Raw genomic sequence first — 13,169 nt, forward strand, 5'->3', positions numbered from 1 at the left:
CTATTCTGTAGTCTGTGATCTACAAGTACACCAAGATCCTTCTCTACCAGTGACTCTGCCAGTTAGACATATGACGCATGCAGGTTATTAGTACTCAGATGCATAACTTTACATTTATCCACATTGAACCTCATTTGCCAAGTGGATGCCCAGACACTTAGTCTATCCAAGCTACAAAGCTTGGTGTCATCTGCAAAGATAGAAACAGAGCCGTTAATGCCATCCTCTATATCATTGATAAATAAATTAAACAGCGGTCCCAGTACAGAACCTTGGGGTGCACCACTAATAACCGGGGACCAATCAGAGTACGAATCATTGACCACCACTCTGGGTACGATCCATGAGCCAGTGTTCAATCCAGTTACAAACTAAAAATTCCAAACCCAAAGACCTGTGTCTTGTCTGTGTATATATGTGTCTGTGTGTATATATGTGTGTATATATGTGTGTCTGTGTATATATGTGTCTGTGTGTATATATGTGTGTCTGTGTATATATGTCTCTGTGTATATATGTATCTGTGTGTTGTCTGTGTATATATGTATCTGTGTGTTGTCTGTGTATATATGTATCTGTGTGTTGTCTGTGTATATATGTGTCTGTGTGTTGTCTGTGTTGTGTGTCTATATATGTGTCTGTTTATGTATGTGTCTGTGTGTGTTTATATGTGTATTGATAAGTGCATGTCTCTGTATGTGTTGTACGTGTCAGTGTGTGTGTGGGGGGGTGGGGGGTGGCGGTTGAGCTGCCTAATCTGGGGGACAACTTTGCTGCCTAATCTGGGGGACAACTATGCTGCCTAATCTGGGGGACAACTATGCTGCCTAATCTGGTGGACAACTACCCGGCCCTTGACATTTTTTTGTTTTTAATGTGGCCCCATGGAAAAAATGATTGCCCACCCCTGATGTAGAGGAATAATGAGAAGGTTCTGTTTTTAGATTTGTGAGGTTTTACCTCACGGTATACATGTAGAGGAATAATGTGAAGGTTCTTTTGTAGATTTGTGAGGTTTTACCTTACAGTATACATGTAGAGGAATAACGAGAAGATTCTGTTTTATGTTTGTGAGATTTTACCTCACGGTATACATGTAGAGGAATAATGAGAAGGTTGTTTCAGATTTGTGAGGTTTTACCTCACGGTATACATTAAATGGGTACTCCGGTGAAAACCTTTTTTCTTTTAAATCAACTGGTGCCAGAAAGTTCGACATCTTTATAAATTATTTCTATTAAAAAATCTTAATCCTTTCAGTACTTATTAGCTGCTGAATGCTACAGAGGAAATTCCTTTCTTTTTGGAACACTGATGACATCACGAGCACAGTGCTCTCTGCTGACATCTCTGTCCATTTTAGTAATTGTGCATAGCAGATGTATGCTAAGGGCAGCTTGGTGGCTTAGTGGTTAGCACTGCTGCCTTGCAGTGCTGAGGCCTTGGGATCAAATCCCACTAAGGACAACAATAAATAAATAAAGACTTATTATTATAATAACATCAGCAGAGAGCACTGTGCTCGTGATGTCATCAGAGAGCATTCAAAAAAGAAAAGAATTTCCTCTGTAGCATTCAGCAGCTAATAGGTACAGGAAGGATTACAGGGGTGTGGAAATTTTATAAAAAACTACTTGTCCACGGGACTAAAATGGAGCAAAATCTACTTGTCCCTCATGACGATCCACTTGTCCGGCCAATTTTCGCTTTTACACTCTCATTTTTTCCTCCTCGCCCTATAATAGCCATAACTACCTACTATAATGACACCTTTTAATTTTTCAATAACATATTTTCCGAACCCAAAAAAAAAAAAATATGTATATGTGTTAAGGGAAGTGAAATTGAAATAGTAAAAGATAATTTAGCACATTTGGTGATTTTTCTTTTCTGCGCCATTTACCTTGTGGTCAGATAACATGTTAGTTTTATACTTTAGGCGCCTGATTACAGCAATAGGAGATTTGTATCGTTTACGTCATGTTTTACTAATTCTGGACTTTTTCTAATTTTTTTTAATTGCCATTTTTTAACCCCTGTAGCTTTATTTTTTTTTTCACATACCAGGCTGTATGAGGGCTCATTTTTTGCGCCGTAATCTGTTTTTTGTATCGGTACCATTTTGGTATTGATCTGACTTTTTAATCGCTTTTTAACTTTTTTTTCTGGGATATTATAAAAATTGCAAATCTGTGGTTTGGTATTTTTTTTACATTTACCGTTTGGGATACATAATGTTACATTTTCATAGGTTGTACAATTATGCACGAAGCGATACCAAATATGTTTATTTTTATTATGTTTACATGTTTTTATATAGGAAAAGGGGGTGATTTGAACTTTTAACATGGAAGGGGTTAATGCAGCGGTCTTCAAACTGTGGCCCTCCAGATGTTGCAAAACTACAACTACCAGCATGCCCGGACAGCCAACGGCTGTCCTGGCATGCTGGGAATTGTAGTTTTGTAACATCTGGAGGGGCACAGTTTGAAGACCACTAGGTTAATGTGTGTCTTTCAAACTTTTATTAAAACTTTTTTATTTTATTTATTTATTTTTTACACTTTATTACACTTATAGGAGGAATCATTAGATTCCTCAGGCAGATTAATAGAGTTCTATTGAACTCTATTAATCTGTGTGCTCTGTGATCCATTGATAGAGCCTGGTCCAGCCAGGCTCTATCAATGACAGAGCCGGGACAGGAGGAAGCAGAGGGAAGTCCTCCGGCTACCTCCATAGTGGATCGCCCCCCCTGCGATCGCGCTGCGGGGGGGGGGGGGGGGGGGGGGGTTGATCCACCCCACTAGCCCACCAGGGAGCATTCAACTGTCCCTTTAGACGCCGCTGTCAGCTTTGACAGCGGCGATCTAAAGGGTTAATAGCTAGCCGCGGCGATCGCCGCATGCTGGCTATTAGCGGCGGCCCCCGGCTACTGTGAACAGCCGGGGGCTGCAGAGTATGGAGCGGGCAGGAATCCCGAGCCCGCTCCATACATACTGCAGAGCGCCGCAAGCATCTTCCCGTGCAGACGTGCGGGGAGTGAAGGCAGAGGACGCAGGTCTGCACGGGGAGAAATAAGCCACGCCCCCTCATCTCCCCCCCGCACGTCTGCAGAGCAGGGGAGAGAAGACAAATACACAGCTTCTCATCTCCCCTGCTCTGCTTCCGAGAACACAGACTGCAGAGTATGGAGCGGGCAGGAGTCGGGATCCCGCTCCATACAAACTGCAGATCACCACCGCACTTGTCAGGTCCGGCCCTGCTTGCCCGAAGCTGGGCTAAGGGCCGGACAAATTCACCTGCCCGGCGCCCAAAACTGCTAGTCCCGGGCGTCGGGCGATAGAAATTCCACATCCCTGGATTAAGATTTTTTAATAGAAGTAATGTAAAAATCTGTTTAACTTTCCGGAGCCAGTTGATTTAAAAGAAAAAAGGTTTTCACCGGAGTACCCCTTTAAGTATAAATCTCAAACACATAGGGTTATAGTTTAAGAAGAAGAGTATAAGTGTGTTAATTATTTTACTTCAATATTAAGAATATTAATCCTAAAAATGTATGTCACTATAAAATAAAGTATAACCCAAAAAATGTAGGAAACGCTAATATGACCTCCAAACGATTATTCAAGGAAAAAAACATAGGAATTTGAGTCATTTACGTAAGATACAATAATTACTTTATTAGTACACAAATTTAAAACACAGAAAGATTCCACAAAAGTGGGGGAAGATAAAAACGGTATACATGTAGAGGGATAATGAGTAACTGAAATGGGATATGTGTTATGAGGTGCAATTGGATAATGAAAAAAAAAAGATGAAAAGGGATGAATAATGGGGATAGGAAAATTAATTAATAATCAGGGGATGTATGGAACAATTTGAAACATTCCTTTATACAGAGAGCGGGTTTCTCAGGGCATGTGTCGCACTGATAACTGGTTTCTCTTCATCTCCCTTGCTTGGCACATACGCAACATCTTTTGAAGGGTCTGTTTTTTGGGGGGGGTAGGGAGTTTCTCAGGGGGGAAAGGTTGGCCTGGGATTATACTGCTAGCCTGACTAAGTAGAAGGCTGCTCATCCCTCCCCCATTGGGCCTGGCCTTGTAACAAAAAATCTTTTATCACCTTTTCTTGGAAATCAAGGCATGTTCCTTGATTCACGGATTTTTTGAAATGGATGCAAGCGTTACAAAGGGCCACCTGCATGAGGTATATTGACAGTTTTTTATACCACAAGCGGGATTTCCTGACTGCATTATAAGGTTGCAGTAACTGTTCCACCAGGTCCACCCCACCCGTATATTCGTTGTATTTCTGTACACAGGATGGCTTGAGGACAGTAGAACTGGTGTGCCGTACAGGAATGTCCACACATGTATCAGGATGTATTGTGGATAGGATACAGACATCCTTCTTGTCCTTAAATTTTACAAAGAGCATTTCCTCTTTACAGAGGGCCCTGATTTCCCCACACCTTAGCTTTAGGTTTGGGGAGCTCTTTCTGATTTCGGCGTATAGTGCCACATCCAACAGTTTTTCTTCTGGCAAGGTTTTGATAAAGGGGTACACTAGTATAATATCTGTGTATAAATGATACCCCTTGTCCAAAAGGGGATAAATAAGTTGGCACACAACTTTTCCAGCCACATTGATGGAGGGAGGACATTCGGGGGGGGGGGGGGGGGCTTTTCCCTCATAAATTTTAAACCTGTGGGTGTACCCAGATTCACTTTTGCATAATTTTTAAACTTTCAAGCCAAAACGAGCCTTTTTACGTGGAATATATTGCTGAAAGCTTAGACGTCCCCTGAAAAGAATAAGGGACTGATCTACAGATTTTTTTTTTTTTCGGGGGTATAGATAAAAAAAAATGTAATTGAAATAATTGACCAGTGGACATATTTTATAAAGCCGGTCAAAGTTGGGATAATCTCTTGGGGGGCACTGTGAATTGTCGCAAAATAGAGAAAGCGTAATATGGCTTCCAAACGCCGGCATGGCATCACAGCGCGATACAAGGGGGTATTATATAGAACGTCTTCCGACCAGTATGACCTCAGAGTCGTTTTTTTAATAATGCCCATATTAAGGATCAGGCCCCAAAATTTTAAAATCTCTGCCTCATCCACTGGGCGCCACATTTGGTCTAGTATATTGGGAGGTCGGATTGGAATCTATAAATTGCGTGGCATATAAATTTGTTTGCTCAATCATTAGATTAATGAGCTGCTGACTGATTTTTTTATTTTTTTTTTAAGTCAGCCTCCGTATAACCTTCCACATTCATATGGATTCCCACATCGGAAGTGAATTCTGGAATCTGGGGTGAATAGAATTCTGTTGGAACCCAGTTACGGACCGCAACGACAGGTGATCTTTCTCTGCGCTGTTCCTCAAACTCCTCATTGCTGCTATCGCTGCAGCAGGAGAGCAGCTCCTTACACGCACTGAATAGATCGCTGTCATTGGTCAGATAAGAGGACCAATGACATCGATCGTGGGGCGAGGACCGCTCTGATTGGTCCTCGCTCCGTGAGCAGTGACCCTCAGCTGTCTGTGACAGCGAGCATCACCCGCTTATCACCGCTGTTTAGGAGCGGTGACAGTTAGAAGCATGGACGAGTAGAGACGTCCAGGTGCCGGAACGGCCGCCGACCTGGACGTCTATACTCGTCTATGGTCATTATCAGGTTAAACTATTTCACTCTTTTTGGCAGTAGAGAGATCCTTTTTCTACCCCATATTGCTTGAAAATGGTGCTCTGCTTATAATTTGGAACACCCACCTTTTTAGTAGTTTTTCCTTAAATTGAGTTTACCTGGCAATCTTATTATCACAGGTGACCAAGATTGTTTTCACTGATCAAAAGAGCCCTGAGACACAATGCCATCCATGAGTTAAACTGAAAAAGAAAATATTTAATCTTTGTGACACTTAAATAGAATTAGCATAATAACTTGGAACAGGGTGTAGAATATAAATCTGAGTTCAGGAGAACGACCTTTGTCTTCGCTTCACACAATTAAATAATCGTTATTCTTGATTTCTTGGAGGGCAGTCCGTTCAGCAGTACTAATAGTTATTGTGAACATTGTGTAAACTGAGTAGATATTTTTCCACTAATTTCTGAAACCTGTCCAGAGTTGTTGTTCTGGATACTAATGGATAGAATCTAGGGTTTAGAATGCGGAAAGGAATACCTTCATTGCAATAATTAGTAGACTCCCGACTTAAAGTATGCAACAATAAGTTATTATATTGATAAAAAAAATCTGTACAAATAACATGTTCAGAATCACAAACAATGTTCACACCCTCTGTCTGAACAACGGAGGGACTTACATGGCCGGTGTTAGCGATCTCAGATTGTACCGCTTGTGCTCTATGCTTTCGCCCAGCTCTCCTCCCACGTCCATTGGGTGACGGGATGTAGCATAATCCAATCCTGCTGCCTGAACAGGTGTAGATGCGGCTTGCACATTATCGATGCCCACTCTTGCTCCTTGGTGCATATTCTCACCATCAGAGAAACTCACTCTGCTCTTTACTGATTTGTGTTTTTTATTGTGTGTATTTAAATTTTGCTGAGACTTTTTTTTGTTCTGCTTTTAAAATCGAGCAAGGAGCAGCAGGTGTACAATTCTGTGTAGCCAGGGCCGGTGCATTGCAGTGGAAGGAAATTTGCCATAGAATGTAATGTGTGACTCAGCAGTTTTCTCGCTCTCTCTATATGCTATATGCTTTCTCTATATGCTGACACTTGCACACCAGCCCCCAACCATTGGTTACTGCGGGGGCTGGGGGGTGGGGGGTGCGAGTGTCACGTGACATATTTAACCTCTTCAGGACATAGGGCGTATGGATACGCCCTGCATCCCGAGTCCTTAAGGACCGAGGGCGTATCCATACGCCCGTGGGAATTCCGGCCCCCACCGCTAGCCGGTTGGGGACCGGAGCCGGATGCCTGCTGAAATCGTTCAGCAGGCATCCCGGCATATCGCCCAGGGGGGTCATTATGCCGGGTCAATCGGGTCTCCGGTGACCCGGTGACCCGGAATTACTGGCTGTTCGGGGCCGTCTCTGACGGCCCCGAACAGCCAGAGCCTGCAGGGGTGAGGTGGCACTGGTGCCACCTCACGATCGCCCTGATTCGTCGGCCGGATTACCGGCCGACCAATCAGGGCGCCTGCTGCGGGTGTCACTCCCGCACCCGCTCCGCCCCTCTTCCGGAGGACGTGAGCGGGTGCGGGAAGACGACCCCCGGGTGCTGGGGACCCCGATCCCCGGCGCCCCTGTTGGGATCGGGGCCCCAGGAGCAGCTGCGGCGGCGAGGGACAGTCCAGTGATGAAGCAACAGCAGGAGGTGAGTTACAGCCTCCTGCTGTTGCTTAGCAACAGCTCCCAGCATGCAAAAAGGGCATGCTGGGAGCTGTAGTTATGCAACAGCAGGAGGCAGACCACCACAACTCCCAGCATTCCCTTATGGGCATGCTGGGACTTATGGTTTTGCAACAGCTGGAGGCACATTCTTTCTATGGAAAAGTGTACCTTCAGCTGTTGTCTAACTACAACTCCCAGCTTGCACAAACAGCTAAAGTGCATGCTGGGAGTTGTAGTGGTGCATCTGCTGGTTGCATAACTACAACTCCCAGCATGCCCGTTGGCTGTCGGTGACTGCTGAGAGTTGTAGTTTTGCAACAGCTGAAGGCACACTGGTTGTGAAACTCAAGAGTTTTTTTTTACCTAACTCAGTGTTTCACGACCGGTGTGCCTCCAGCTGTTGCAAACTACAACTCTCAGCAGTCACCTTACACCATGCACCGTACATGCTGGGAGTTGTAGTTTTGCAACAGCTGGAGGCACACTGGTTGTGAAACACTGAGTTAGGTCACAAACTCAGTGATACATAACCAGTGTACCTACAGTTGTTGCAAAACTACAACTCTCAGCAGTCACCGACAGCCAACGGGAATGCTGGGAGTTGTAGTTATGCAACAGCTGGATGTCCCCCCCAATGTGAACGTACAGGGTACACTCACATGGGCGGAGGATTACAGTAAGTATCTGGCTGCAAATTTGAGCTGCCGCAAACTTTCTGCTGCAGCTCAAATTGCCAGCGAGAAACTACTGTGAACCCCCGCCCGTGCGACTGTACCCTAAAAACACTACACTACACTACACTACCACAAAAAATAAAATAAAAAGTAAAAAACACTACATATACACATACCCCTATACAACCCCCCTCCCCTCCCCAATAAAAATGAAAAACGTCTGGTACGCCACTGTTTCCAGAACGGAGCCTCCAGCTGTTGCAAAACAACTCCCAGTATTGTCGGACAGCCGTTGACTGTCCAGGCATGCTGGGAGTTTTGCAACAGCTGGAGGCACCCTGTTTGGGAATCACTGGCGTAGAATACCCCTATGTCCACCCCTATGCAATCCCTAATTTAGGCCTCAAATGCGCATGGCACTCTCACTTTGGAGCCCTGTCGTATTTCAAGGCAACAGTTTAGGGTCACATATGGGGTATCGCCGTACTCGGGAGAAATTGTGTTACAAATTTTGGGGGGTATTTTCTGCTTTTACCCTTTTTAAAAATGTAAAATTTTGGGGAAAACAAGCATTTTAGGTAAAAAAAAATAAAAATTTTTACATATGCAAAAGTCGTGAAACACCTGTGGGGTATAAAGGTTCACTTAACCCTTTTTACGTTCCCCGAGGGGTCTAGTTTCCAAAATGGTATGCCATGTGGTTTTTTTTTGCTATCCTGGCACCATAGGGGCTTCCTAAATGCGGCATGCCCCCAGAGCAAAATTCGCTTTCAAAAAGCCAAATGTGACTCCTTCTCTTCTGAGACCTGTAGTGCGCCAGCAGAGCACTTTTCACCCCCATATGGGGTGTTTTCTGAATCGGGAGAAATTGGGCTTCAAATTTTTAGGGGTATTTTCTGCTATTACCCTTTTTAAAAATAAAAATTTTTTGGGAAAACAAGCATTTTAGGTAAAATTATTTTTTTTTTTTTACATTTGCAAAAGTCGTGAAACACCTGTGGGGTATTAAGGTTCACTTTATCCCATGTTACATTCCCCGAGGGGTCTAGTTTCCAAAATGGTATGCCATGTGGGTTTTTTTTGCTGTTCTGGCACCATAAGGGCTTCCTAAAGGTAACATGCCCCCCAAAAACCATTTCAGAAAAACGTACTCTCCAAAATCCCCTTGTCGCTCCTTCCCTTCTGAGCCCTCTACTGCGCCCGCCGAACATTTTACATAGACATATGAGGTATGTGCTTACTCGAGAGAAATTGGGCTACAAATACAAGTAAAAATTTTGTCCTTTTACCCCTTGTAAAAATTCTAAAATTGGGTCTACAAGAACATGTGAGTGTAAAAAATGAAGATTGTGAATTTTCTCCTTCACTTTGCTGCTATTCGTGTGAAACACCTAAAGGGTTAAAACACTTACTGAATGTCATTTTGAATACTTTGGGGGGTGTAGTTTTTATAATGGGGTCATTTATGGGGTATTTCTAATATGAAGACCCTTCAAATCCACTTCAAACCTGAACTGGTCCCTGAAAAATACAGAGTTTGAAAATTTTGTGAAAAATCGGAAAATTGCTGCTGACCGTTGAAGCCCTCTGGTGTCTTCCAAAAGTAAAAACACGTCAATTTTATGATGCAAACATAAAGTAGACATATTGTATATGTGAACCAAAAAAAAATGTATTCGTAATATCCATTTTCCTTACAAGCAGAAAGCTTCAAAGTTAGAAAAATGCTAAATTTTCAAATTTTTCATCAAATTTACGGATTTTTCACCAAGAAAGGATGCAAGTATCGACAAAAATTTACCACTATGTTAAAGTAGAATATGTCACGAAAAAACAATCTCGGAATCAGAATGATAACTAAAAGCATTCCAGAGTTATTAATGATTAAAGTGACAGTGGTCAGATGTGCAAAAAACGCTCCGGTCCTTAAGGCCAAAATGGGCTCCGTCCTGAAGGGGTTAATAGTCACCTCATCGCTCCTCACTGCAGTCTCACTTGGGTGATCACAGGGAGAGAGGATCTCCTCTCCCTGTGATAACCCGAAGCTTCATGCAGCTCTCTTGGCTCCTGTGGCCCGATTCCGAGAGCAGAATCGGGCCACATAAGCGAAGCCATATGCTCTTCACTGTATTTACTGTTTAATGTCACCCGCCAGCGCTATCGATCGCGTGCCCCCGGCAAGCGCCATCGGTCAGCGCTGCGACTAGCGGGACCCCTTTGCCCGCCAGCGCAGCTTAATGCCCTTTCTGCCCTTTGTCCCCCGATAACTATCAGGGAACGAGGAACAGAATGGCGAGCATTCCGAGCGCCATCGGTCGGCGCTGCGACTAGCGGGACCCCTTTGCCCGCCAGCGCAGCTTCATGCCCGTAAATATGTCACGTGACACTCGCACACCCCCCCAGCCCCCGCAGTAACCCCCATGTCGGCGATGGCCGCAGATCGCTGGACAATTCAGTCCAGCGATCTGCGGCGGATTCCGGGTCAATCGGGTCTCCAGTGACCCGGAATTATTGGCTGATCGGGGCCGTCAGAGACGGCCCCGAACAGCCAGAGCCAGCAGGGGTGAGGTGGCACTGGTGCCACCTCACGATCGCCCTGATTCGTCGGCCGGATTACCGGCCGACCAATCAGGGCGCCTGCTGCGGGTGTCACTCCCGCAACCCGCTCCGCCCCTCTTCCGGAGGATGTGAGCGGGTGCGGGACGTGCACCCCGGGTGCTGGGGACCCCGATCCCCGGCGCCCCTGTTGGGATCGGGGCCCCAGGAGCAGCGGCGGCGGAGACGACGAGGGACTGACCTGGTGCAGCGAGGATCGTTGGAGGTGAGTGACAGCCTCCTGCTGTTGCTTAGCAACAGCTCCCAGCATGCAAAAAGGGCATGCTGGGAGCTGTAGTTATGCAACAGCAGGAGGCAGACCACCACAACTCCCAGCATGCCCTTATGGGCATGCTGGGACTTGTAGTTTTGCAACAGCTGGAGGCACATTCTTTCTATGGAAAAGTGTACCTTCAGCTGTTGTGTAACTACAACTCCCAGCTTGCACAATCAGCTAAAGTGCATGCTGGGAGTTGTAGTGGTGCATCTGGTGGTTGCATAACTACAACTCCCAGCATGCCCGTTGGCTGTCGGTGACTGCTGAGAGTTGTAGTTTTGCAACAGCTGAAGGCACACTGAGTTAATTAGCAAACCAGTGTGTCTCCAGCTGTTGCATAACTACAATCCCCAGCATCCCCAGCCAAAGTAGTATGCCTCCAGCTGTTGCATAACTACAACACCCAGCATGCCCTTCCGCTGTCCGTACATGCTGGGGGTTGTAGCTTTTGCAACAGCTGAAGGCACACTGGTTGCAAAACACTGAGTTTGTTACCAAACTCGGTGTTTCACAACCAGTGTGCCTCCAGCTGTTGCAAAACTACAACTCCCAGCATGCACTGATAGACCGTACATGCTGGGAGTTGTAGTTTTGCAACAGCTGGATGTTCCCCCCCCCAATGTGAACGTACAGGGTACACTCACATGGGCGGAGGATTACAGTAAGTATCCGGCTGCAAGTTTGAGGTGCGGCAAAATTTCTGCCGCAGCTCAAACTGCCAGCGAGAAACTACTGTGAACCCCCCGCCCATGTGACTGTACCCTAAAAACACTACACTACACTAACACACAATAAAATAAAAAGTAAAAAACACTACATATACGCATACCCCTACACAGCCCCCCTCCCCTCCCCAATAAAAATGAAAAACGTCTGGTACGCCACTGTTTCCAAAACGGAGCCTCCAGCTGTTGCAAAACAACTACTCCCAGTATTGCCAGATAGCCGTTGACTGTCCAGGCATGCTGGGAGTTTTACAACAGCTGGAGGCACCCTGTTTGGGAATCACTGGCGTAGAATGTGCCCCTATGTCCACCCCTATGCAAGTCCCTAATTTAGGCCTCAAATGCGCATGGCGCTCTCACTTTGGAGCCCTGTCGTATTTCAAGGCAACAGTTTAGGGCCACATATGGGGTATCACCGTACTCGGGAGAAATTGGGCTTCAAATTTTGGGGGGTATTTTCTGCTATTACCCTTTTAAAAAATTTAAAATTTTTGGGAAAACAAGCATTTTAGGTAAAAAAATATATATATTTTTTTACATATGCAAAAGTCGTGAAACACCTGTAGGGTATTAAGGTTCAAATTACCCCTTGTTACCTTTCTTGAGGGGTCTAGTTTCCAAAATGGTATGCCATGTGGTTTTTTTTTTTGCTGTCCTGGCACCATAGGGGCTTCCTAAATGCGGCATGCCCCCAGAGCAAAATTTGCTTTCAAAAAGCCAAATGTGACTCCTTCTCTTCTGAGACCTGTAGTGCGCCAGCAGAGCACTTTTCACCCCCATATGGGGTGTTTTCTGAATCGGGAGAAATTGGGCTTCAAATTTTGGGGGGTATTTTCCGCTATTACCCTTTTTAAAAATGTAAACATTTTGGGAAAACAAGCATTTTAGGTAAAAAAAATATATATATTTTTTACATATGCAAAAGTCGTGAATCACCTTTAGGGTATTAAGGTTCACTTTACCCCTTGTTACGTTTCCTGAGTGGTCTAGTTTCCAAAATGGTATGCCATGTGTTTTTTTTTTGCTGTCCTGGCACCATAGGGGCTTCCTAAATGCGGCATGCCCCCCAAAAACCATTTGTCGCTCCTTCCCTTCTGAGCCCTCTTCTGCGCCCGCCGAACAATTAACATAGACATATGAGGTATGTGCTTACTCGAGAGAAATTGGGTTTCAAATAAAAGTACAAATTTTCTCCTTTTTCCCCTTGCAAAAATTCAAAAATTGGGTCTACAAGAACATGCGAGTGTAAAAAATGAAGATTTTGAATTTTCTCCTTCACTTTGCTGCTATTCCTGTGAAACACCTAAAGGGTTAATACACTTACTGAATGTTTTTTTGAATACTTTAGGGGGTGTAGTTTTTATAATGGGGTCTTTTATGGGGCATTTCTAATATGAAGACCCTTCAAATCCACTTCAAAACTGAACTGGTCCCTGAAAAATAGTGAGTTTGAAAATTTTGTGAAAAATTTCAAAATTGCTGCTGAACTTTGAAGCCCTATGGTGTCTTCCA

At 44.7% G+C, this 13,169-nt stretch overlaps 1 protein-coding gene across 11 annotated transcripts in view; it reads left to right on the top strand.

Annotated features, from left to right (window-relative positions):
• DNAJC4 (DnaJ heat shock protein family (Hsp40) member C4) overlaps window positions 1-13,169 on the top strand; it is a 241,864-nt gene that overhangs the window by 11,318 nt on the left and 217,377 nt on the right. For 2 of the 11 annotated variants that reach the window (XM_056527207.1, XM_056527213.1), the window contains exon 2: window positions 5,265-5,376. The exons of 8 other annotated variants lie outside the window; for them this stretch is intronic. The gene's annotated coding sequence lies outside the window, so the exon portion shown is untranslated. The remainder of the gene's footprint in view (window positions 1-5,264; window positions 5,377-13,169) is intronic. One more of the 11 variants, XM_056527208.1, reaches the window with a different exon arrangement.

The sequence above is a fragment of the Hyla sarda genome, chromosome 6, assembly GCF_029499605.1.
Source record: "Hyla sarda isolate aHylSar1 chromosome 6, aHylSar1.hap1, whole genome shotgun sequence".
NCBI classification, from domain to species: domain Eukaryota; kingdom Metazoa; phylum Chordata; class Amphibia; order Anura; family Hylidae; genus Hyla; species Hyla sarda.